The sequence below is a fragment of the Amphibalanus amphitrite genome, unplaced genomic scaffold (assembly GCF_019059575.1).
Source record: "Amphibalanus amphitrite isolate SeventyFive unplaced genomic scaffold, NRLGWU_Aamphi_draft 000987F_arrow, whole genome shotgun sequence".
Classification (NCBI taxonomy): Eukaryota; Metazoa; Arthropoda; class Thecostraca; order Balanomorpha; family Balanidae; genus Amphibalanus; species Amphibalanus amphitrite.
In genome coordinates this window covers 33,851-60,301 of record NW_024882481.1, presented here as the reverse complement: position 1 = coordinate 60,301, position 26,451 = coordinate 33,851, and the positions used below count along the sequence as shown (strand labels likewise).

Here is a 26,451-nt window from a genome sequence, read left to right as displayed (position 1 = left end):
TGATGTTTGACACCAATAGGACATAAATTAGCAGGTAGTGCGAATTTATTATTAGCAGATTTATTAGCGAGATTAATAGCAGATTTAATAGCGGATTTATTATTTATTTTATTAGCAGGTAGTGCGGAACTATAGTGCGGATAGTGAGCGACGCCATCTGGACCGATGCTGGAGATGGTAGCGCCACCTGCCGCCACTTAACTGCTCGCTACTTGTAACAGTGCCTGGCTGGTGCTTTGTGTTGATTGTTTGAAGCGTAGTGTAGTACCTTATGACGCATAATACAAGGTCACTTTGCAAAATGTGAGGAGCATGGACGAATTAATTTGTGAGACATTGACGCCTTAGTAATACATAATTGTTCCCAACACAAGCTATGCATTAGATTTTAACCCGCGCCGTGCTGGGGGGGGGGCGTTTTTACGCCCCCCCCCCTCAGGTTTTTCGCGAATATCTCAAAAACGGCGGCGCGCAGCGCCGCCGTTTTTGGTACACGTGTTCCTACATCATTTCCGCACATGTTGTGAAAATTTCAGACCTAGGCCGTTCAAGGTCAGGTCACCAGGTCACGTCAAGTGACCTTACCTCAGAAAAAGTTCAAAGGCTCGCTATAGCTACACCGACTGAACGATCACTTTGAAACTTTCAGCGATTGATATGAGTAACAGTATGTATAAAATGTATATCTCGGATTTTTGATATCTGTGACCTAAGGTCAGGTCAATTTTGCGACCTCTCCATTATAAGTCAATGGGAGAAAATTGAAATGCGCCTCTTTTGGACGAATGTCGTTCAAAACGCTCTCAAACATCGGTTCATAGGTAAACATGACACACTGAATAGGAAAAATGCACCTGTGACCCCTCTGTGTGCCCCTGAGGTCATCTCAGGTCATGAACGGTCGCCAGCAGTTTTTTGGCTATAACTTTTGATAGAGACGTGCTAGAGCGGTGAAAACACGTCAGATGTGTTCAGCTCGACGATACGGATCGACTGATATGCAACATGACCCTTTTCGGTCAGGTCATGACCTTGACCTGAGGTCAAATTTTCAAAATGACCTTTCAAGGTCAACGAATAGTTCATTCGACGCGTCTCGACGAAAGGAACACGATGCTGGCAAAAGTAATGTCATGGCGCTTATGAGTCAAAAGTTATTGACGAAAAAACGTTTTTCGTAAAAACGGCTATTTTTGGAGTTTTTGCCCTCTGGAGGCTAAACCGTTGACCTGAGGTCAAATCTGAGAACATTACTCAGAAAGGTCTGTAAAAGGGCTATCGAATGCGTCTTTCCGCGGCGCTGTAGCTCTATCGGTTCCCGAGATAGCCGTTGGCAGTTTCCAAAGTGTTGAAATAGTCAACATTTTACCTTTGGTGACCTCTGGTGACCTGACCTTTGACCTGACCCAAAAAATGACCGAAGTGTTTTCGTCCTTATTTTTGACGCTCTTTCGATTGCCGCTTTTCGCGTGTCGCTACGTGGCCCAGGAGCCGAGTTAGACGGGGGGGGGGCGTGAAAACGCCCCCCCCCCCAGCACTCGGCGGAAAGTTCAGGCCACCAGCACGGCGCGGGTTAATGTAATTGCTCAACTTCCCATAATAACACCAGGGGCGCTAGTGCCGCGCGCCGCTAGCCTATAATCGTGCAGCGATTGGTCAGCCGACTGTGAGCCATGACGTCACAGCCTGTAACGTCATCTCGGCGAAGCTTGCGCCAATCATAGACCTTAGGTATGGGCAGTTCCACACTTAGGAAACTCGCGGCCCGGTATTTGGAGGGATTTAAACGGGCCGACCAGCCTGAGACACAGCCGACCTGGTATTTCTGGCCGAATTAAATGTCCGCCGCGACCGGCCGCCGGGCGCGACAGCACGTCCCAGGTTGATACATGCTGAATGTGACCCGATTGTCTCCGGGAGACGATTCTCCGTGAGACGCGGAGACCATCTCCGGAGAAGCGGAGACGGACACGGCCGGCGGACGCATCCAGCGGGCGATCGTGCCGGATGGCGGAATCCGCAGATTACTGGCGAGTCCGACTGGCAGCTCCCGACGGCCCTGCCCGGACCGGACCGCGGCCACTCGCAGGAAAACGTGCGCCTCCGACACACCACGGGGAGCCTCGCCGCTCGGCTGACGTATTTGGGCGCACTGGTGCGGACAAAGAGCCGGTGCCGACACGCGAGCCGACTTACAACGCGAGGCAGGCGCGGCAAATCGGACCGTAATGCAGGCGGCTTGGAACGCCTGTCCGCTCACTGACAGCGGACAAGACAGTGGCAAATTGTGAACCAAACAGTAGGCGAAATAACAGTTTTCAGCTCCATGTGCCGACAGGTCAAAACCTGCTCCGGTGACAGCCCGGCACGCCGGCCGAACCGAGCGTGGGAAAAAGTCTGATCACGGCCAGCGACAGCCTTGAACGGACGCCGACCAATCCTTTCGCTCTCCGAGGCTCCGTATCAGGGGCGCCAGCGATCCTCAAGTGAGGCTGAATTTCAGTAGCGGATTTTTAATCTGCGGACTCGTCGCTGCTGTTATTTTGTGCGGCTGCTGTGAGCGGCGGCCGTCAAGAGGTGGCATTCAGTGAGCTCCTCTCGGAGCGCGCAGGAAGATGACTGTTTACTCTGAGTCCGCCGGCCTCAATCGAGCCCGAGAGATGAACGAAAATGGGCCGCGCTACCGCCGTAGCGCCGCGCCGGGCCCGCCGAGGGCCATATGGGCGCATTGTGGCCGGCCATTGATATGGAGATGGCCCGCGGCAGGGGTGAAGACGGCCACGCCGCCGCCGATGCGGGCGCCTTTCAGAGGTGGTAAAAACTGGGCGTCGATGGATCGGCGTCGATCGGGCCGCTAATTTGACGGCGCCGAGGTGGCCATGACACGGGGTGTGAGAGAGGCCACCTCCTCAGCAAAGCCAGCGGAGCGTGAGACCCGATCGGCTGCCACCCGCGAAGGCCAAATATTTTCCACTGGGCTCTAATTTCAGTTAGAGATCGAATTCGCCGTGAGTCAATGAAATATAATGCGCGCCTGCGATGTGTGTGATATATGCGAGTGTGTGAAGCGGTGACAAAATCCCACCATCACGGCGGGTGAACTCACCTGAGATCTGTTTCCCCGAGTCGGCGTCCTCTCACATGTCACAATGCAGCGCGCCGGTCAAAACTCTCCGTCCGTCCACTGACTGAACGAGCGCCGCGGGCAGAACGTGCGGCCCTGAGGCGGCTACCGTTCCCCGGTCCACAGAAAGACTGATCACTGGCTCGGCGCGTCGGCAGGCCACGGTCACGGATCGTCCGACGTGCGTCCACCCCTCCACTCTCCTCGGCGGCGACTGGCGGCCGGCCGCCGGCTCCGGACGCTGGCCGAGGTTTGCTCTGGAGCTCGCTAGGCGGCGCGCAGGTCGGCGCGCTGCCGTCCGCCGCACTTGGGGAGCGCCCTCCCCGCTCGCTCGGGGGGGGGGGAGGGTCACAAAGGTGCCGCCGACGACAGCCCGCCGCGAAAATCACAGCCCGGAAGTGGGGGAAAATGGCGATGGGCTGAAAAGTGTGGTGATTTCTCAGCCGTTCCTGTGCTTAGCAATTTTCTGTGAATGAACCGCGTTGTTGAGTGTGAGATGGAACGGACAATAATTGAACATGTTAAAACATTGGAAGCCCTGTAGAATATTGCTCTTATAATAAAGTATTTATTTTGCATAGCGATGTGACTTTCAAAAATGGTAATTGAAATATTTGAAACGTTTAACATAAAATATCACAGCCAATTAGTAAAAAATGTCGATCGAATTAAAATATTGAGGACCCTTTTGCCTCCGAAGTAAAATCTATTGTGTATGCTAAAGGTGCTTGCCTGTGTTATAATGCCTTCACTAGCCACTTCATCAAATTTCCTTAAATGATGGAAATCGTTTCTCAAAACGATAAAGAAAAAAGCGATAAAAAAAGGAAGAACCGAATAAAATGTTAATCAACAATGATTATAGCTTTCGGGTTAATGCAAAACAAAAATCAGGTGCTCATGTGCCTCAGTGAATTAGTAACCAGTAAAACGCCTTTTGGGCGAAGAACGAGTGAGCGAGATAGTGAGCCCTGCACGTGCGGAAGGGCGAGAGGGTACTATCAACGGACTTGCGCAAAACACCCTTCTAACCGGTCGATAGCCGTGTGCCAAATTTGAACGCAATCGGCCCAGCCGTTCCTGAGATCTGGAAGCGGCATTCTGCACGTGCGTACGTGCAAACGGGGTCCAAAATGACTTTTGCACGGCACCCTACTAACTGGTCCCCAACCGTGTACCAAATTTGAGCGCAATCGACCCAGCCGTTCTCGAGATCTGGAAGCGCCCCCTGCACGTGCGCACGTGCAGTAGCACCTTAACCGCAACACATGGGAATGCATTGCCTGGTGAGTGCCTACCTGTATGCCAAGTTTCAGCGAAATCGCCCCAGTAATTACCGAGTTATTAACCCGCGCACCGACGGGGGTCTGCGCCAACTTCGCACCGACGGGGGGGGGGCGGATGACCGCCCCCCCTGAGATCTCGAGAACAAAGCAAGATAGCGACAAGCGGTAAACGGCATCGGATACGCACGGGCAAGATCTACAATTTTTACTAAGGTCATTTTCAGGTCAGGTCAAAGATGACGTCACAGGGGTCGAAAAAGTCAAAATGGCGGTGCTAGATATGGAGAGTTTTTCTCGAATAACTTTCGAATCAGTCAAGATAGGAACAAACTAAGGGCATCATCGTGATCCTCTCGTCAATCCGCATCGAATGATATAAATGTTGACCTCGAAAGGTCAAGGTCAAAGGTTGACCTCAGGTCACGTGACCTCGAGGTCATCATGTATATCATTCGATGCGTCTTGACGAGCTGAACACAATGAGACCATCCACGCGTCTGTATCTTGTTCCTGTACGGAGTTATTGGCCAAAAACCTTTGGTGACCTTTGATGACGTCACATGACCTCACAGCTGCCCAACAGCAAAACAGACCTCAAGGTAGTGAAGGTTGATCGTATATGAAGTCATGTAAAGTATATGGGGCCATTCCGACCCGTTTCAGTGGTAAAAACAGGGAGTTGATTTTTCCCCCATTGACTTATAATGGGGAGGTCGCGAAATTGACCTGACCTTAGGTCACCGATATCAAAATTCCGAGATATACAACTTGTAGCTACTAATGACCTAATAATATCCTGCGACTTTCAAAGGCCTCCGACATCTACTGTAGCTGTGGCACGGTGACAAAGTTGCAAAAAAGTGACTTGAGGTTGGGTCATTCAAAGTGACCTGGTGACCTGACCTTAAAAGGTAGGAAGTTCAAACTTGCACACCATGTGTAAAATTAATGAGGGTATAGTCATACCAAATTTCGCGGCGCTACGCGCCGCGGTTTTCCCGCTATTCGCGAAAAACCTCAGGGGGGGCGGATATCCGCCCCCCCCCCGTCGGTGCGCGGGTTAAAATGGGAACAAATTTGACACCTCTTATTGTTGTATTTTGCACGTGCACTGGGGGTGACCCACATGCATCAAGAGTATCCTATTTTTGGTAGAAGGGATGCTGCTACCCTACAAAAATTACCGCAAGTCAATTGCCCAAGCGGCTGCTGAGATATGAGCCTCTCAAAATCACTACTTTTGCAAAACAGCTTGAACACCCTTGACTTTTCACGTGGCACGTGCCACGACGGTCACTGAGGTGTATCAAAAGTAGTCAATTACGGGGTAGAAGGGATGGGGCTACCCAGCAAAAAAGACCGCAGGCCAATCGGTACAGCGGTTGCTGAGATATAAGCCTCTCAAAAGCGTTGGCCGGGCCGGGCCGGGCCGGGCCGGGCCGCTCATACTGAGATTTTTCCGTTATATTGAAAAGACTTCGCTTCGCTCGCTGCGCTCGCTCGCTCGTAATTATGGTGCACATTTGATATGAACTACCAGACACTGCAGGACGGTAAACTAAGTAACTTGTTTGCACGGTGCACTAAGTTTCAAGAGACACCGGCGCGGCGGCGCACCGCGTGTGCATCAAAGCCGCGCGCTTCCGGTGGATCTGAGCCGCCTCCAGCTGTATGATGTCATCTATCTAGATGATCTGTGTGTGCAGACGTGCAATCTGCAACTCACTAGACGATTATCCACTAAGCACACACCATTCGGGAACAGTCCCAACTTGTGTCGGTTTGCCGCCACAGGGGACCTTTTATCTAAGGTTAGCCAGGCGAACAGGCCAGGCGGGCAGTCGACTCTGCCCTCCCCTTTTCTGTCCCTCTTAGTTCACAGTCCTGTGCCAAATAAAAACTGTCCTCGCGCCGCCGAGCCGCCGCGGCGTGCCTGTGCGTTCTCTGTGACCCCTGACGCAGAGGTCAGTCAGGGGGAGCTGGCTGCAGGGGCGGCTGTGGTTGACTCAACCTGTCATTTGCCACTTGACAAACAACTGAGGGCAACGGCGACCCTCTCACTGGCGGTCCAGCACGTTCGAGCGCTGTCCTGAAGAAAGAAGCGTGCTTTTGCTTAGTGGGCTGATGTTTGGGCATGGCGGCATGCCTGAACAAATGCCGGTTCGGGCCGTTTCTAATAGCAGTCGTCCCGATCTAGAACAGCGGTCCGATTCGCCCCCGTTCCCTATCCGTGTCCTACGGACGTTTGTCGCTCGGGCCAAATTTACCGCCGCTGGGGTGACTTCATTGGCGGCACAAACTCGTGTTCTCCGGCCCATTACTGGCACCTCGCCGCCGCGCGGCCGGCCGTGCTCGGGCCGTGCTCGGCCGTAGCCGGCCGTAGTCGCCGTGCCGGCGGAAACAGACGGCCGTAGCGGGGCGCGGCCAATGTGCGCGATGAAGGGTGGAGGCCGGCCGCCGGCGGGCTCGTGTCAATACGGGCCAGTCAGTGCCGGCTGACGGCGTTAGTTACGGCTGGGCACGCTGCTGAGGGGGGTACGCCCCCTCCCCTGACCCCCGGCCCGGCCCCGCTGACCGCCGCCCGCGGCCCATCGCTGACCGCAGTAGGTACCCCAGCAGATGCGGTGTTTGTTATTTCTTGCAGCGGTTACTGCGTCCCTGGTGCAGGGTCACACTGTGCTGTCAAGCTCACGACCGTCACATCCCCCCTCCCTCGAGTGTCACAGTCCCCCCTCTCGAGCCCCGCACTGACCTTGTGACCTTGTGCGTAAGGAATGTGTCAGTCTTGTGTCGATTGGGCAGGTGTGTGTTGCGTATACATTGTACAATCGTGCGATTTTTCTATCGTACACCCACAACCCGTCAGTTCGGTTCGGTTATAGCGAGCATCTTTTGTGTTCAATGCACTCGCCTACACGCGTGTTTTGTCTGTGGGAGTATGTTGTAGATTGTCAATTACAGCAGGATTTGGTCTCGGAGGCGGCAGTTGTTCCTCCCACGCCGGGTTGACTGCAGAGACGGAACACATCCGACCCGCCCACGGATCGAGACAACGTCTCTCTCTTAACTGTGTAGGAAGTATCCACTGTAAAGCTACAGATGTCAACTCGATTTCATTCCTCATCGAACACGGTGCAAGGTAGAGGGTGTTTTTGCGTAGGTATGTGTGCATTCATTCGAACAATGTGTAGACAAGGCAGATAAAATACATCCGCTCTCAGGGTCGATTTTGTGCCGGCTCAAGGGACCTGCCAGTCCAGGCTAGGTCAAGTTCCGATGGAAAAATTCGGTGATCAACTGAGTTACAATAGTTCCGAGCGACATTACTGGAGAATGATACCTCTGAGGACATCGGTGCTATGGTTTCAAACCGTGGTCGTATCACAAAGAGAAATGGCGTCGTTAGCCGACCGTCACTGGATCGTCACGGACCGTCACTGGATCGTCACGGATGGTCGGTGGCCGTCACGCGTCACACGTGCCACGTGTCTGGCCCAGCCACGTGACTGGGTGTCGGCTGCGCGTGGTGGCATGCGTGAGCTGGGCCACCGATGCGTGACCTGTGCCTTGACGGCGGCTGAAGCGGAGGGCGAAGCTTGAAGCCACAGCTGCAAGGGAAAGTAACGCATATCGTCACATGTGTGCTGGTCAGACAATGCCTCGATATGTAGGTGATTTTCTGATTCTCAATATAAGGCACCATGGCGCCCATATTGTGTTCTTTGTCGAGATTGATAGCCTGTTCTCAATGCCGTTGAAGCAGTCCATGGGGAACCGACCAGGGATCACTGCCCCGGCCGGTGCCACAGGCCGATAGGTCATCCGACGGCACGGGTCTGCCGGCCGCGGATTGTCTGATGCATGATTGAGATACCGCTGTATCCGGGAGTGATTGTTCGCTGCATCATAAAGGAGGCATTCTCTTATGGAGGAGGATCTGGACCAGCGAGAAATGGAGATCATACGAGCGCCGCTGCCCGGCTCCGCAGGTGAAGGAGGGCTGACATGATACACTAGTGCTGCATGAGGTCAGACTTGGGACTCCTGCCATACCAAGGCATTGCAAAATAATGGACAAAGAAATGATAGTTTTGCCCGCTTGTATGGTTCATAGCGGTACAGATGCTTCACACCAGAACAAAATGTACCACAGTTGGTGAAAAGGGGCAAAATGCGACACTTTGCCCCTCATTGCAATGGACTGCAGTACAGTACGGCATGCGTTTCAGTGTGGTTCAAGTGTGATGGGTATCCGTACACAGCTCGTCCTGCTCACAGTACCGTGCACATTCAGCCCAGCCGAGTCACAGTCCCTCTGATGGTGCCGACAGATGCAGGGCGATGCGGCCGTTGAGTCGTGCTGTGTCCCTTTGTCTCCCATTTAAATGGAGTTCCGAGCCTTTGTGTCCTTATATCTGACCGGCATCTAGCTGTGCAACGGTTGGATGATTTCTGACCTTCCCACGGTCCCGGATGTGCAGACATTGAAGTAAAGTTTGTGGTGTCAAATAAGGTTTGTATTCTTCGTTAGGTCGTCAAACGTCTCACATCATAGCATTGCATGCGCAAATTATGCTGACAGAACGCTGCTTGTTTTGAGAGAATGCCTATATGTGCCGCTGCTTTTCACTTCTTAGGTCGAGTCGTTACATGAACTTACTTTCATTTCACCCAAGTTATTCACCCTCTTGAACTTGACACTTTGTAGTTGAGTCATTTTGTCGGTGTGAACACTGCTCCAGAGGCTGCCAAATCACACCATCACGGCACCTTCTGAAGGGCACCTTCGCATAATGTCACCGCAGACTGGCAAACTTCGCTCTAATCAGGGGCTATACCTGCGGCGCAGCACCGTGGCTTTTAGCTCGCCATCAGCCCTATCAGTGTCCGCAGCTGGAAACGGGACAAGTTGGCGGTGTATTTACCACCCATAGCCGGTCGGCGGCGGGGGGCGGCACCACACGACCCGGTTTACGGCCGTGTACTCGGCCAAAGTTGGACCACAGGGACAGGCATCGGCGCGCTGTAAAGCCTGCTTTCGGCGGGCGCACGCCACTCGCTCGCACGCCATGGCCTATCAAAGCCGCCAGCTATCTGGGTAACATCGACCGGCTGCGACCGACCGGGCCCAGCTCTGCCATGGAGTCAGACTCGGAGCATATTGAGAGGGAAGCGTCAGCTAGAAATTATGCCAAAGACTCGGAAATCGAAGCTGGAGCCGACGCCCGGGACTGAAATCGGAAACGGATCCAGTAGGACGTCAGACACTGACGGGCGCGACGCCTCCGTCGCCGCCGTCGCCGCCGTCGCGACGGGTGGCGGCTGTGGTGCGTGGCTGGGGCGGCTGCGCGGCGGCATCCATCACTGGAAGGGTTCCTCTTCCGGCAGCTCCCGGGTGGGTTCGCCGGTCGGGTCGGCTGTGGGTGCCGCGCTCGCCGGATGGTCCGGTCACATATCAAGCTGGAGAGCGCTCGATCTCTGCCGTATCGCCGCCACCCGAACGCTGACTGAGGTCCTCAATCGCAACCAGTCGGAAACGAATCTCGAAGTGATGACTGGCCCATCGTGATGCTCCGGTGGCTCAGATGTTCACTCGATTTCGACGTCTGCTCGGCGTACTGCTATTTCGACCGTTCGAACGGAGTTGGAAGCGCTGACGTCATGAACTGACGGCCGTCTGGGTCGTGACGTATCTGGGTTGCTTTTAATAAAAAAGTTGGGAAGAATGGATACAGGGACTAGAATGTAGGACTGTTTTATGTTCTTCGACTGTCAAGACGAACGTTAGATGATTTCATCGAATGCCTGACGACATAGTCTATTTTTACTCTAAATGATGATTCATGGTAAAAGTTTACCTACCGTTTGGTATCCTTCTGTTTCACTGATCTAAACGGAATAAAGTTCGGTCTATTTGTAGATTTTTCTTATTTTGACGAATATTCGAAGGTTTTGCTTGGTGATTATGGTAGCGATTGGTCATTTTGCAAAAGATGGTGGCCCTTTATCGATAACAATTGACAGGTCAGATTTTTAATCTTTGCCAGCACGAGTGATATGTACCATCCTGTCCACCCAATGATGACGTGGACCGCACGGGTGGCCACTGTCCGTCCCGAAGGACGTCTGAGGACAGCTCGTGACCACATATGGCCTCTTGGTAATCTGCCAACCTACACCGCCAGCTTCAAACATACCACCGATCGATCGCTGAGACCGCGCAGAAAAAGAAAACTGCTCACATAGGGTAGAGGCATACGACACATGACCGCATTCAAATGATTTGAAGTGGACAGCCGACCACACGCGGGTTCTGAGGTCTGAGGTCATGGCGCGCTCTGACGATCCATGGTAGTCCCTCGGGTCATGACAGGGGGCCTCAGAAGGTCGGTGCGTGACCACTGAACGTCACGTCATGTGACCGGCGAGCGGCCACGTCACGGCCGCTGTTTCTGTTGCCGACGACAGCGCTTTCTTTCTGCTGTCGCTATTCGGGGCAGAGGTGCTCCTGGAGCTAATATTTACGGCGGCTGGTTGCCGCAGCCGGGCGCGGTGGGACGTTTTTGGCCGGCCACATACGCCACTCGCGGCCGGCTACCATAAACAGATGGCCGCCTATTTACCGATCGAATGTAAACAGCCAAACTGGCGCTGCAGTTTATGCGGCCCGACACTGGTCTGCTGCTGGAGAGGCCTGCGGGGTTGAGAGCTCCTGTCAGCCACTGTCAGACTCAGGGCTTAAGGGGCACTTGTGTTGTGCCCCTGGTGTTGCAACTTAGAAAATTGTTTTTTGTGAAGTTAACCATCATACATTTTAATGAAAATAATCAACAGTTTGATCTCACTCTGAAAATGGAAAGTAAAAAATCGCAAAGCGTAAAACTTACAAGCTTTTGGCATTTTGCTTTCTCCAACCGTAAATAAATAAAACATGGCAGGCTAGCGTAACAGTAAGTATAGCAGTATGATGTATTGAGCAAGTTTTGAGGGTGCCTGGAGGAAAAGAGGACTGGCTGGCCTGCACTGCATCTAAACGAGGTGTTCTGCAACGCATGAACGTCATATCCACAGGCTAACGAGCTGATGACGTCATTAGCCGTGTCATGTGTTGATAACTAGGATCTCGGTTAATATATTTGTTTTAATATATAAGACACGCTTCTTTTCTGATGATTTACCGTCGCCATATTGTTGGGCTCATTGTGAAGCCCCACAGTGCTCGCATTGAAGGAACGCCTCCAAGGTACCTTCACCAATCATTACCCATGAAAATAAATATTATTTCAGCAGCCTGCAATATGATTATATATAACAAACACCCGCTGGAGATTGTTTTTCGGGGAAGGTACTGCAGCTGACCGGTCGCGGCCCGGGACGTGGGCGCCCTCGGAGCAGAGCTCTGTCACGACAGCCCGGCCGGAGCAGGTCGGATCAGCAGCAGACCCCCATTAGACACAGACTCATATAGCGTGCCGGTCACCTATCGGCTCGCAGCCGACCAGACGTAAATAACATTTACAAATTTAAATTGATCCAGCAATGATACCACCGCTGTGCGGCCTCACTGGTGGGAGCCGGAGGTCAGAGGTCAGAGCGTGACCTGGACGGGTCACCCGGTCACCGCGGACCCTTCGACGGGTAGTGGTCTCAACTCTCTAATGTGGCTCAGAGAAGTCATTACCTTTGTGTGTGTCGATGTGCATGTCGACTGGTCACTACTCATCTATGAGGCTGCCTCCCCCACCGCAGCATGCTGGCGAGCGTTGGTCGCCAAGACAGGCAGGACACAGAGACTTGTGTAGACGGAGCAGCTCAAAACAGCTCCCCTCGAGCCACCAGTTCGTATCGGTTCGTCCAGTGCTGCTCTTTCTTTAACCCGACGAGTCTGCAGCTGAAATGGGTGTGGCTCGAAACAGTCAAATTAATTATGAGAAGGCCCAGCGGCCGCTTGCTAGTTTCGCTAAAAAAGGACTGATTGATCTGGGAACTCAGCTTGATCGAATACAAGCCACAGTGCTCAAGTGGGATTCAGGGGCTCGAATTCATTTCTGCATAGCACGAGTGAGACTTATCCGGCTCGAAGGTGGCTCATATATGTAGAACTAGATGTGTCTTGAGTTTTAGGACTCGAATGTGGGGCCGATGCCTTGGCTACTGCCTCTGCGGTTGGGTTGTGGTCACTCGATGAACGAGTACTGGCTTGCACTGGGAACCGCGTATTGTTAAAAGAGACACAGCGCACTCTGGGAACAGATTCAAGGTACCGTGAAAACGTGGTCATGGCCAACCGTTCCACACGGACTATTTCGTGGTTGCCATGACTCGTGAGTGCACCGAAGCGCTAAAATGTTACTTACGAAACTCGAGCCAGTCGAGCCACTTAGTGGTGTCTCACTGGACGAGTCCACAGAGACATCAAAATGCCGGCTTTGTAATCGTCGATGCTTCAGAAGCGGCTAAAATTTAATCAACTCGGGGCAATCATCCGCGCGGTGCTCCCTGGGGCGCCGAGCACTTTGCATAGGCGAACCGTATTTCTGCTGCGCGCAATTGGCTCCGTAATCGAATAAGCGCAAACGGCCGTCCAGGGGGTTATCGGGTGTTGCATTTCGCGCGTTCGCCATCCCCAACGTCGTCCATCACGCCCTTCGGTCGGGTAAGGGGGGCCGCTGCGGCGCCATCGTACGTGACACGTAATTGAATGTATACGCGGCCATTGGTGCGGAGGACGCCGTGTCACTGGCCGACCTGTGCTGCTGAGGCGGCTGAGGCGGCCCCAGTTTCTACTCATCTGCCGCCGGCTCCGGCGTTACGACCGGCCGTCACGTGACGCCATTAAATGTCATCAGAGGTCGCTCGGTTCCGGTGACGGCCGTCATCACAGGCCGCTGCCCCGCGATGACGCCCGGTCGTTAGGCCGATGAGTTTCGGCGTCTGATGGTCTCCTCTCACGACAGTTCAAAGTTAATCCCGCGGCTCAGCAGCGAGGAGACAGCTTGCGTCTTTGTCATGTCAGCACGTCACCTTTTTCAAGTCGAGCAGCATTTGTTATTTGAAGACTGCGATGCAGCGGTGTCGATACTGGTGGACTGAATGACGTCTTTATCTGTCGATCGGCAGCTGCTCGTTGCTCGGCTGATACTCTGTGCGCATGTGACCGTCACCATCCTGTGGTTTCCTCGACTCAGGTCTGGGAACCGCTCCTCCTAAACCGGCCGGCCGGGCCTCCCTGGGGACCCCAGCAGCCCTCTCCGCGCCACTGTCACCCACGCGGCTCCGTGTGACAGGTAGCGGCGGGCTGTCACTGCAGACATTATCTGACAGACGACCCTGCCACCGGACGGAGGCATCCGACCCGGAACGCAGTCGCTACCCTTGCGCAACGCCTAACGTCCGTAGCGGCCGCACTCACGCGTGTTTGGTGGGAGGCCGTTGCAGTGGTCTCAGTGCTGAAGTGCAGTGGTTGGGGCGGCCAGACTACCGGGCCGGGAGTGGGGCTCCCGTCCATGGCAGGCCGACCGTGCCCTCCACCCATAGTCCACACGGATCTCTACCGTCACTGCTCAGCGTCCCGGCACCGCGCACGCCCCGTGATCATACAGCTCCTGAGTGGGCAAATCCCGGGGCACGGCTGCTCGGCGAGCTGTGTGCGGTTTGGGCTCAACGAACCTCAGCTGCCGCTTCAGATGGAATTAGCCATCGCCAGCTCTGGTGCCTGTGTGCTCTGACCAGTTTGTCCTCTCGTGAGGTTGTTATGTACGAGAGTGGGCGTTCGTTCTCTGCCTTGGTGACCGTTGGATCGGGTTTCACCATCTCGAGTCTGTTCAGTCCACCCTGGGTATGTTGCAGGCACGCTCTCGGGCGTGCCAGGCGCCGTGTCTGCCCAGTGTTGATTCAGGTGGGCTGTGTCGCCTCCTCGGGTGACCTCTGACCGTGTCAGTGTCGTCGGTGTCTGGTGTCAGTGACACACGTGACCCGGGACAGCCTGCGGCGTGTCACCGTGGCCCATGCAGTGCTGGAGCTGGTCTAGGAGCGAGGTCCCTGGAGAGCACTACTCAAGGACACACTCCGATCGCAGCAGCTCGTCTGCCCTAACAACCACCGTCCGCGGAACATATTGTGAAACTTATCTCTTTGTGCAATGGAAGGGCCTGGGTGGAACAAGGCTAGCAGGAAACCATCCTGTTTGGCGCTGCAATGCTCTATTTGTTGTTGTACGACCCTGGCTTGTGTCATTGTTGATAAAATCGGGCTCGTTTGCAAAGGCAAGTCCCAGCTCGCGCGGTGCTGACGAATCACGGAAAAGGCTCACCTATTTTTGCCCCCGTGGTATTGCAGAAGCTGTATACTTTAACTCCACTTGTCAGTTCATTGACAGCGCTCAGGCACTTTTGTGCCAGCCAGTAATGCGTGCGTGGGTGGCCACTGGCCATAAAGCTGATTAAGTGGGTGGATCTTTGCATGCAGCGCTTTTGTTTCCAGTGAGTGAAAACAGGGGTGTAGGATCGCAAAATAGGTTGGGGGGGGGGGCTGAACCCCGGACGGTGGGGCGGCGACGAAAGTTGCTGAGCGGGGGGGGGGGGGCAGGAAAAACCAGCAGTGGAAAAGGTGTTGACCGGGGGGAGGAGGGAGCGTGGACCATGGTGGTGAAAAGCGGGTCTATGACTTGAGTGATATGACTTATTCTCTCCCCCTGGATCCAAGTTCAGGCTTATAAAATAAGGCGTAGGTATTTATATTCCGGCTCAACGTTTTGCAACCACATTTATGCAGTGTATGTTCCCGCTCTTTTCAAATGCAAAGTGATGCCACTAAAACGGTATATGTATGCTCTTCTTATACTTAAGGCTGATGAGAGATTCAATTTCTTGATTGATTCAGTATTTAGATTCCTATCCCCTAGTTTGGCAAACTGTTTTAGGGGTTCCTTGGAGGTACCCCTGCAATTTCCTAAAATCTAGGTACTCACTTTTCACCAATCACCCACTTCATTTCGGAAGGGTCAAGTTTTTGTGTGAAGATTGTAGACTGTTTAATGGCTCCCTTTTGGCTGTTTCAGGGACCTCCTCGACTACTTCTAGGGCCACGATAGCGGTATCGACAAAGTAGGCGGATCGTGATCGGTAAAACAGGACTGTCACAGAACAATTTCTATTGTAGTATTTCGCAAAACCCCCGCATTCTGCATATCATTGGAAGCATAATTTTATTTTTGAAGTTGCAGGTCGTGCAGCGACACGAATACTCCCAAAATGCACGAAACATTTGCAGGCACGTACCTAGGATTTGGCCAAGGGGGGGGGGGGGCGGAGGATCCCGGGGGGGGGCTTCCTCTCCTCTCTACAGGGCGCCTCCTCTCTACAGAGGGCAAGGGAGGATCTAGGCGAACGTTTTTGTGGGGGGGGGGGTTACAGGTCGGCCGACATGACGGGTCTGATGGATGAATTCTGACGACCGGGGGAGGGGAGCGAGTATGTCGAGATCAAAAGGCATTTCGTCTTCGTCGTTTCTATAAGATGAAGCTTTATCGTTATAAGTCACTCGGCTCAGTAGTTTTAGTTAAATCCACCTATGCAAGTGCGTTGCCACGGATTTCTTACTTGGGGGGGGGGCGTATCGACCGACTTAAAAACATAGTAGTTGATATTCTTACCGCACTTTTAGCCTAATGCATTAGTAGCATACAGTAGCGATCTCTCTTATTGACCTGTTAACCCGCGCCGTGCTGGTGGCCTGAACTTTCCGCCGAGTGCTGGGGGGGGGGCGTTTTCACGCCCCCCCGTCTAACTCGGCTCCTGGGCCACGTAGCGACACGCGGTAAGCGGCAATCGAAAGAGCGTCAAAAATAAGGACGAAAACACTTCGGTCATTTTTTGGGTCAGGTCAAAGGTCAGGTCACCAGAGGTCACCAAAGGTAAAATGTTGACTATTTCAGCATTTTGGAAACTGCCAACGGCTATCTCGGGAACCGATAGAGCTACAGCGCCGCGGAAAAGCGCATTCGATAGCCCTTTTACAGACCTTTCTGAGTAATGTTCTCAGATTTGACCTCAGGTCAACGGTTTAGCCTCCAGAGGGCAAAAACTCCAAAAATAGCCGTTTTTACGAAAAACGTTTTTTCGTCAATAACTTTTGACTCATAAGCGCCATGACATTACTTTTGCCAGCATCGTGTTCCTCTCGTCGAGACGCGTCGAATGAACTATTCGTTGACCTTGAAAGGTCATTTTGAAAATTTGACCTCAGGTCAAGGTCATGACCTGACCGAAAAGGGTCATGTTGCATATCAGTCGATCCGTATCGTCGAGCTGAACACATCTGACGTGTTTTCACCGCTCTAGCACGTCTCTATCAAAAGTTATAGCCAAAAAACTGCTGGCGACCGTTCATGACCTGAGATGACCTCAGGGGCACACAGAGGGGTCACAGGTGCATTTTTCCTATTCAGTGTGTCATGTTTACCTATGAACAGATGTTTGAGAGCGTTTTGAACGATATTCGTCCAAAAGAGGCGCATTTCAATTTTCTCCCATTGACTTATAATGGAGAGGTCGCAAAATTGACCTGACCTTAGGTCACAGATATCAAAAATCCGAGATATACATTTTATACATACTGTTACTCATATCAATCGCTGAAAGTTTCAAAGTGATCGTTCAGTCGGTGTAGCTATAGCGAGCCTTTGAACTTTTTCTGAGGTAAGGTCACTTGACGTGACCTGGTGACCTGACCTTGAACGGCCTAGGTCTGAAATTTTCACAACATGTGCGGAAATGATGTAGGAACACGTGTACCAAAAACGGCGGCGCTGCGCGCCGCCGTTTTTGAGATATTCGCGAAAAACCTGAGGGGGGGGCGTAAAAACGCCCCCCCCAGCACGGCGCGGGTTAACGAACCGGCGGCGCGAAGCGCTGCGAAAATTTGCAAAAAAAATAAACTTTTTTTAAAGAATGTTCCACTTTTCACAGGTAAATATTTGCCTGGAGTGGTAGGCTGTGCCGCATCACACGGGCTGAGTTCACAAATTATAACTTTGTCCTAATGCTCACAATCGACAGGCGCTTAATTGCGTGATAAACGGCACAACTAGCGCTCCATGATGCTTCTGAGGAGTGGAACATCATTCTGTAGTCGACTATACACTTAGGGAATTTTGATTCAATTTGAAACGGTTGGTGTTATTACAGTCACGACCTTTCTTATTGATTGGTGTATGAATCGGAGGCGCGGAGCGCCGATAAAATTTGCAAAAGCATTTGCCAAAACACTGCTCCAAATCACAAATTTTATAACTCTTTTAGTATGGTAGTACAAGCCGGAGTTCCTTCACACTCCATAGTACACATATGAATTCCGATTCAATTTGACACGGTTGGCCTCACGATCTCGTATTGACCTGTACGTACACAAATTTGCAAAAAAAAAAATCAAAACACAGAGGGGCCTCCTCTCTAGAGAGGACCACCTCTCTACTGTGGGCCTCCTCCTTTCAAAGGGCCTATCAACTACAGAAGGCCTCCTCTCTACAGAGGACTTCCTTTCTACTGAGGGTCTATCTCTTTCAGAGGGCACCCTTTCTTCAGAGGACCTCCTCTCTACAGAGGACCTCATCTCTGCAAAGGGCCTCCGGACTTCTCTCTACTGAGGGAGTCCTCTCTACAGACGGCATCCTCTCTTCAGAGGGCCTCCTCTCTACAGCGGGCCTCCTCTCTTCAGAGGGCCTTCTGCTTTCAGGCGGTCTCTTTTCTACAGAGGGCCTCCTCTCTACACAGGGCCTTCTTTCTACAGATGGTCTCTTCTCTACAGAGGGCCTCCTTTCTACAGAGGGCCTCCTCTCTAAAGGGGCCTCCTCTCTACAGAGGGGCCTCCTCTCCTCTTACAGAGGGCCTCCTTTCTACTGAGGAGTCAGAGGGGCCCTAGCGGTCAGACACAGACACTAGCAGTTATTCACAGGAGGCCCCAGGAAGTAAGAAGGACCCTAGCTGTCAGGCTGGTCAGAGGCTATGAATATCCTGACGTGATTTTTGGGATTCCCTTGACTTTATTTCGCCTCCGACGTGATTTTGGCCCCGTGGCCTTCGGCCCACGGGGGCCTCCTGAAAACACCGAGGGGGGGGGGGCACCCCGTCCATCTTGGGTACGTCCCTGAACAATTGTCCTCATCGTTCGTCCTACCGTCCGAGTTCCACCCAATGGCCTTGCACCCACCCCTAAACAAACGAAACGAAGCTGTTAAGTGTCGCGCCTTTGTTTTGTTGTGTTTTTCTGCTTTCTGCGCCGCTTTAGCGTGCGTTCGGTATCCGGAAAATATCGTTTGGATATTCTCGGCCGGAAAATTATTGGTGGGTGCCTATCTTCAACATGTCTCATTATCGCGATACCGAACGTAATCCCCGATAATTATCGCTGATGCTGGATAATTTTCCCTGATTATCCGGATGCCGAAGGCACGCATAGTAACATCCAAAGGTTTTGTGCTGTATCGTCAGCTGATTATGCCTGCGATGGCGTCAAATTCCGTAAAAAGGATTTGGCCTTCTTCTGAAGGCGAGACATAAGAGATATCTTAGAAAAAAAGATGAAAAAACATTTAAAAGTTGGTGAATGTGCAAATTTCTTTCACCAAATCCTTTTAAGATAATGCCAGTTTATTTTTATTCATTATGACGTTATCATTTTAAAGATTTGACATAATCATAAACATAATCAGCTGATTATATTTCACCTGCCTTGATTTCACCTCTATTTTACTATTTATAGTCTTGTTACAAAAACAGTGTGACAACGTTCGGGAGGTGAGATAACCGTTCTTGTAAAATACCGCCCCAAAGCCCCCAGTTAGTTTTTTCAAAGCCCCCAGTTAGTTTTAAGGCCAAAATTGGGTAGTTAGTCGTAAAGCAGAGAGGCGCTTTACCGAGACTCCAGAGATGCTTTCTAATCGGACCAAACCAAACCAAACCTAACCAAACCTGACCTAAACTCACCTACAACCTACAACCAAAAACATGCAACCTACAACCTAAAATCTACCACCTAAAACCTAAAACCTACACCCTACAGCCTAACCTCCTTGGTTGCAAAAAGAAGTGTGACGCCTGCTTTACTACTACCCAAAATTGTAACTTTGCCAAGTTGAGCTTTCTTAATTTGTCCATATTTTATAATGTTGGGGGGGCTGCCTGGCAAGTTGGGGGGGCTGACCAGCAGGTTGGGGGGGGGGGGGCTGAAGCCCCCCCCCAACCTGCTGCAGTGACGCTTTAGAGCTAAACTTGTAGACGTGATGTATTTTTTACGGTTTTCTCAATTGCAGTACCGAAACACCTAAGCGATACAGATCGTAAGCTGTCTGAGTTTCCTGCATTTAGCACACCCTCTACCTTTCTGAAAATAATGAAAGTAAGCTGAAGCGTCTTTTGTCTAGAATACCGTGCAATGTGAATAACAACTCAAGTCTCAACATTACAGTAACATCACATCATAGTATGCAAGTTATGCTCAAGTAAATGTTCGCTGCAGTGCAATAATTGTCCGTGCTAGGTCAATTTATAGGAACGTTCCTGTTTCAAGGCACTTAGTTGTTATCGAATTTCAATTGAGTGGCGCCGGCGGCAGCTATACTCCTATCAACACTCCCTACTTCCATTCTGAAAAAAAAACTCTGTCCTAGAACGTCTAAGGTCACCAGGAAGTTTTGCAAACTTTGCTAGACACTCAGGGGTCTAAGAATAACTGTTTATTCGAACTTGTTTCTGACGGTGAGCCTGTTTTGTAGGCTGGAGGTCATTGGGAGAACAACTGCCGTTTGTGTAGGTATGAGCTGGGCAGATGGTTCCTATAATTAATGACATTCGCGGTGTTATGGCATTGCTCGTTATGAATTGCTCGAAGCCAGAGTAAATGTTTAATGCTGTATCTTGGGTTATCGTGTTCGGTCTCCAAACCTGGCGTCGCTCGCCATTCCAGCCAGCATGGCGCCCAACATCTGTAAGCAGGCAGCAGCCACAAAAAACACACACGCTCCACACATAAACCTTACACTTGCCCAGAAACAGCCCGCACCCGCGCCACATCCTGCGTCCAGAATCAGAATGACAGATTCCACACGCCGCCATGTTGCGTCCCAGAATGGCAGTAACACTGCAGTACTGCATATACCGAGCAAAGATCTGGCGCGTTAGGTATAGCGTCTGCAAAACGCTCTAATTATCCTCGCACCAGCCCTGACAGGCCTGTCTGAGGGCATTGGAGGAAGGGCTGGTTTTCAGCTGTCGCTCACAGAGCTCGCAGTAAAATCAGTTGCGATGCAAAGCTGCCAGGTATTGACGGGAATAATAGGTGTGCTGTCAGATACATTCAACAGAGCTGCACGTCCGAGCAGACTGCGAGTGCTGACAGTGTATGACAGCGATCACGGTGAGTGGAAGCCAAATTTGGTGGAAAGCACAGCCGAATACGCAATTTTTTCTTCTTCTTCATTTCAAATATATGTATTCAAATATACACACACATTATCAGCTTATCTTCTGTAAGTCCTGTCATCACACATTTTAACTGAAGGTCTAGTTTGCCAGCGGTATGACAGTGGGTGAAGTTTGAGCTGACGTTAGCTGACGGCAGCATGACAGCTGATGGTGGCCGGTGGGAGACGTTAGATAGCTGGCAGACTCAGAAGACACTATTTGACGGATAGCTGAATGCATCTAGCCGATGCTGGATGATGCTAAGTAGCTGACGTCGGCGGACTGTCGCAGACTGTCGCCTACTGTCGCGGACTGTCGCCGACTCTCGCTGACTGTCGAAGTGAGCTGGCCAGAACCGGTAGCCGGATGCCGCCGCGTCCAAAGCTGCCACTAATTAGCAGTCGAGTCGGTGCCTTTGTGTAAACTCGGCGGCAATTTGTGCCCCGCCGTGTGTCGGATAATCACCGCCAACGGCCGCGGCTTGATGTTCAAAGCGGCACCGGAATATGCAGGCTTCATTGCATACTGCTAAATTAACAATGTATGCTGCGGTATGCCAATATAGGCAAATTCAGACAATGTGAATGAACGAGTAAAAATGTACTGCAAGAGCATGATGCATCAACAACAAAGAATGTCACTGTGACTGCAGAGTTGAAAAGGCTGAGGAGAAAGAGAAACAGCGAGAGAGAGAGAGAGAGAGAGAGAGAGAGAGAGAGAGAGAGAGAGAGAGAGAGAGAGAGAGAGAGAGAGAGAGAGAGAGAGAGAGAGAGAGAGAGAGAGAGAGAGAGAGAGAGAGAGAAGAGAGAGAGAGAGAGGGACAGAGACAGATACAGTGCCAGAGAGAGATAGAGAGAGAGAGAGAGAGAGAGAGAGGGGGGGGGGGGGGGTGAAAGAGAAGGAAGTGAGGGAAAGGTAAAAAACGAAAGAGTTTTGTGGGGGTACAGTAATCGTGAGTGACGTTTAATTGCATTAGGAAGCCCCACGGACCACACTTGGGGCCCAGCACGACAAAACTAGCGCTAATCCAATTCTTCAAAAGCTCCCAGCCTTTTGTGATGACAGGCGTGACTTCCAGGGCTTCCGATAGTGCTTAAGCATGCCAAAACTGGTCGTCCATAACCCGCGGTGAAGCCCGGGGCGGCTGAATAATTTGTGCCGAAGCAGGACGCCGGGCTGCCCGCAGCTGTCAGGGGAAAGGAGCAGATGGTTGACTGTCGCGGGACACTTACAAACGTCTCAACCTACAGGCTCGTGGCACACTGCTCACAGGGCTCAGTGAAACTTTAGACACGCTGCCAGCTGAGTAGACGGTGCCTTCCTCACATTCTCACATGCAGAAGCACCCGAAAACATCATGCTGACATCCATCGCGCTGATCCTGTGCAATATGCGATGTGCCTTGAGGTTTTGGTTGGCTTTGTGGGTGGTGGCGGCGCGTCTACCCGTCTGCCGACCTTTGCCCCCCCCCCCTCCCCCCACCGCAGACCGCTGTGGAAGCACAGGCCGTTACCTAGGAAGCTCGCCCGTTCGTTTACTCTCTCTAACCTTGCGCGTGCTGTTCAGTGCTCACGTGCGCGGTTATCCTGCAGCGGAGCACCTTACATTCGCAGCGGGAAAGTCGGCATTGCAGGGCAGATCACCGTCACCGGGCGACTCCCAGCCCATCGTTCACTGTTTTCGGGTGCTTCTGCATGTGAGAATGTGAGGAAGGCACCGTCTACTCAGCTGGCAGCGTGTCTAAAGTTTCACAAGCTCGGGGTAAAACTGGCGACGAGCCGTGTCACTGGGCTTCGGAGGACGGTTTTCCCTTCTTTGTTAGGATCGTTATGATCCATTCTGGAGGGAATCTGTCATCATTGTTGCAGAAACAGACGTAATAAAGTGAGGCGTTTTAGGAGGGCTGGGAAAGGAGAGAGATAATGAGGACGAGGACTTCGGAGGGACAGAACTGGAAGGACTGGACAGACTGGCATTTCTCATCCAGCTGGCATGACGGATCTCCCCCCTTTTCCACAGCAAGAGGTATGTCATCGACTCAGTATCATCATAATCGCCTTGTTTTATCTCATCGGAGGGTTCCACTGGAGATCTGACCGACCTGTCCTCTGCCCTGCAGGCGTCCAACAGGACCCAGACCGGCCGACCCATGCACTGCCGCTGCAGAGACGTTTCACGCTATGTCGTGCTGTGTTATGTCGTGCTGCTTTCTTAAGTGTCACCCTGACGCCCCTCCATTTGAAATATCTACATGCCTTCTTTCTACAGCAGCTGTGGAGAAGCCTCGGACGTGTCACTGCCCTTATTAACGGTCGCCTCAGAGGCGTATCAGGCCGCCGACTCGCCTCCAAGAAATAAACCGAACTGGCATAAAGTTATAAACAAAGCTGGGCCGCGACCGTCGAGCGGATGCCCTCCTCTGTCCGCCGACCAGGGGCGGAGCGGAGGACAGACTCGGCCCGGCCGGGTCGGGTCAAGTCGTATAAAGGCGGTGTGGCACAGCCGCCACTGCTAATGTCCCAGAACGTAAATACCCGCGGCCGGTACTGGGAATTATGCATGGTACCGAGCCGGACTTTGCTCGTGTATGTAGATTCGTGTTTGGTCTTGGTGGATTGCCCGGCGGTCGGTAGACGAACTGTACGTGACCTGGCGACCAAAGCGACGGGCCGGTGCGATGTCGGTGGACGGTGCTCGGTGAGGAACGGGCCTGCCTGTCACGGCGGCGAGCGACACCCACCCCACCTCTCTCCCCATCCTCCCGCACTCTGCCCTCCCCCAGCCTGCCCTGTTGACGAGTTTCACTCTGCAACGTCACCAGAGCTGCGAGCGTGTCACAACAGTGCGACATTTCCCGGCTGCCGCTGCCCCAGCGACCACCAAGCGCGCGGCGCGACGGCCGACATTCGGCAGGTTTCGGCCGTTGAACACGGTAAAGATTCAGCACCGGCCGCCAATCCAGTCGGGCTGGTGTCCCTACACGATCGATTGCCGGCTAAGCGGGTCCGATCGGCGCGACTGCAGCTCGTAATGGAGATTGCTCGTGCAGGCTCTGGCTGGCGGTGTCGCCGGCTCGGATCGGCGTGTGATCGCCCGCACTGCCCGCCGTCTGAGTGACACGCTACAAGCCGGGCGGGCGGGTAAGCGGGGGCGGCGGGCGGACCCACCGGTCCACCGTGTCACAGACTGCAGGGGAATGTGGACACGCGACTGGCGAGCAGACGTGGGTCGACTCGAGTCAACACGACCCGGAATGTGACCGCACCGACCGCGCTGGTAACACACTGCGACCGGCGACACCGCCACCGGGCGAAATGTAAACATGTAAACTTTGAGCCACGGCGCTGGCCTGTGATGGAGGCTCCGACCGTTGGAGGCCGTTTGAACGGGCTGATTCGCCCTCTACTATCAATGTCACGCTGTGTGGAGCTGCCGCAGCACCCATTCTCACCCCTCCGCGGTCAGCTGCGGCCGGCGCAGTCCGAGTCTGACCCCGCGACACGCCGCCGCCGCCGGAATGCGAGCGGGAAGGGCGTCGGGCCGGTCTCCCATCGCCAGCCGACCTCGCCGCCAGCCGTTACAGAGGCTCCCATCGTTACTGGCTGAACGGCAGCCGCACCGCCGGCCAAATGTCTTGTTTCCAAACGGGCCCGGCTGCCGTTGCATGCTCGCATAAATTGCCCCAATTGACCTGCAGTTCGGAGCGGCGTGGCGGCGGCGCGGCCGCAGGGCGGACGTGCGCTCGGCTGTGGGCGCATCCGGGCGGGGTGGGCGATGGGTGGTTGCCGTGCAGTTTGATAGCGAGGTAAGCTAGGCACACTCAGAGTGACTGAGGGAGAAATGTGCTACCGCCGCCACCGCGCCTCTGTCACCGGACCGCCGCCACTCATAAACATAATTACCAGCCTTCATCAGTCGCCGGCCGACAAGGCTCAAAATCACACCTAGGCGGGCGGCAGAGCGCCTCTATGGCCGGCGCCGTGCAATCCACCATCCAGAGGACCAATTTCGGGCCCAAACAAAGCGCACGGCGCGGTAGCCGGCCGGTGGACCCCGGGTAAATGTGGGAGCCGCCGCTCCACCCAATCTGGCCGTAGCGCCCATTCGACACGGATTGACAAGGCGCAATGAGCCCGCCCGGAAGTTCGTCGCCGCCCAGGTATGTCTGCTTTTGCTCGCCTCCTTTAGCCGCCTCCAAGACGGGTTAATGGACGCCAGCCCGCTATAATGGCTTAGTGGAGCAGTAAAACGCAGTCGGTTTCTATTTTGGCTAGATTAGAATGCATATATACTTTTGCAGTTTGCAACTACAGTAGGTCGATCGATCGGCAGTTGGTTCAAATTACCGTTGTGCTCCTGTACGCTTCCCATCTTCATACTCCCTGGAACACATGCTACGCGTAATTATCGCTCGGTGGGGTCCGGGAAAATTATGGCCTTCTCCTTCTGAATACTGTTGTATCCACTGCAACTGCATGGTTATGCATCTGTCACAGCTGATGGTGTAAAATATCAAACGGCATGATTTAAGCCCGCTATAATTGCGGTTACGGGTTAGTTGAACTAATTGCTGGACGCATTAGTTGCTACCGAAGGGAGTGGAATGGAACCACGGGACTGATGCTGTACTCGTATGTAGATGCGTTATGGTAACACGATGGGCGCTTGGAAAACTGTTGTTGAGAATAGCACGGACGCACCCATGTGACCCATGTAGTGTTGACTGTATTTCTTTTAGCTTTCTTTTATGTGACTTTTATAGACGGCGTTGGAGTGGGCGTAGTATGTAGCCAAACATATAATTAGTAGTTTGACGAGTGATTACCAATAAATGATGCCTTTGAGATATACACAGGAACGCAGACAACTAAATGCCACTTAAATGGAGAACCAATTCGCCAGTGAAATCCGGCCCTCACGCGGAGAAGCCGGGAGTATTCGAGGTCAGTCATCCGCGGCCCGGCAATATTCCAGCTCCTTGCCGGATCTCAATTGGAAATGACAAAATGACGACCGAGCGGAAGTGTTATGCTTCAAAAGCGGCGAATAAGACGGTCATCAGAGAAATCGCCCGCCTCTGAAAAGCGTTCCCTCCAGGGATGCGGAGCCGTGGAAATTTCAGACGGCTCCGGCTCCGGCTCCGGCTCCGGAGAAAAAAATCGGCTCCGGCTCCGGCTCCGGCTCCGGGTGAAATGTTATGGCGGCTCCGGCTCCGGCTCCGGCTCCGAGTAAAATGGTCCGGCTCCGGCGGCTCCGGCTCCGGCGGCTCCGGCTCCGACTCAGTACATCCCCTATGCAATCAATTAAATACGGGTGGAAGAAAAATTGGATTGGTTATACGCGTTACTCTTTGCCATGACCGGCTCATGACCGCGTCCCCGCGCAAACGCACCTCGGAGAGAACTGGCAGAACAAAGGACTAGGAAGCGATGGCATTGGAAACGCAGTCGCCGCGAATCGGAGTTCACTGAACCATCGTAAGCTGACACCCGTCTCGGCAGAGACGGTGCTGGGAGTCGCAGTCCACTGCACTGGCTTGAAAACAATGGCCGTCACCTGATGACCGGTCCTCATGTTCTGG

General features: G+C 52.9%; 1 protein-coding gene across 8 annotated transcripts in view; it reads right to left on the bottom strand.

Annotated features, from left to right (window-relative positions):
* Nucleotides 1–3,371, bottom strand: part of LOC122368894 (adhesion G protein-coupled receptor L1-like) — a 57,776-nt gene extending 54,405 nt beyond the window's left edge. For 6 of the 8 annotated variants that reach the window (XM_043343212.1, XM_043343208.1, XM_043343210.1 and 3 more), the window contains exon 1: nucleotides 3,107–3,341. The gene's annotated coding sequence lies outside the window, so the exon portion shown is untranslated. Of the gene's footprint in view, nucleotides 1–3,106 lie in introns of all 8 variants that reach the window. The other 2 variants (XM_043343214.1, XM_043343215.1) reach the window with 2 other exon arrangements.
* Between the last annotated feature and the right edge of the window lie 23,080 nt (nucleotides 3,372–26,451).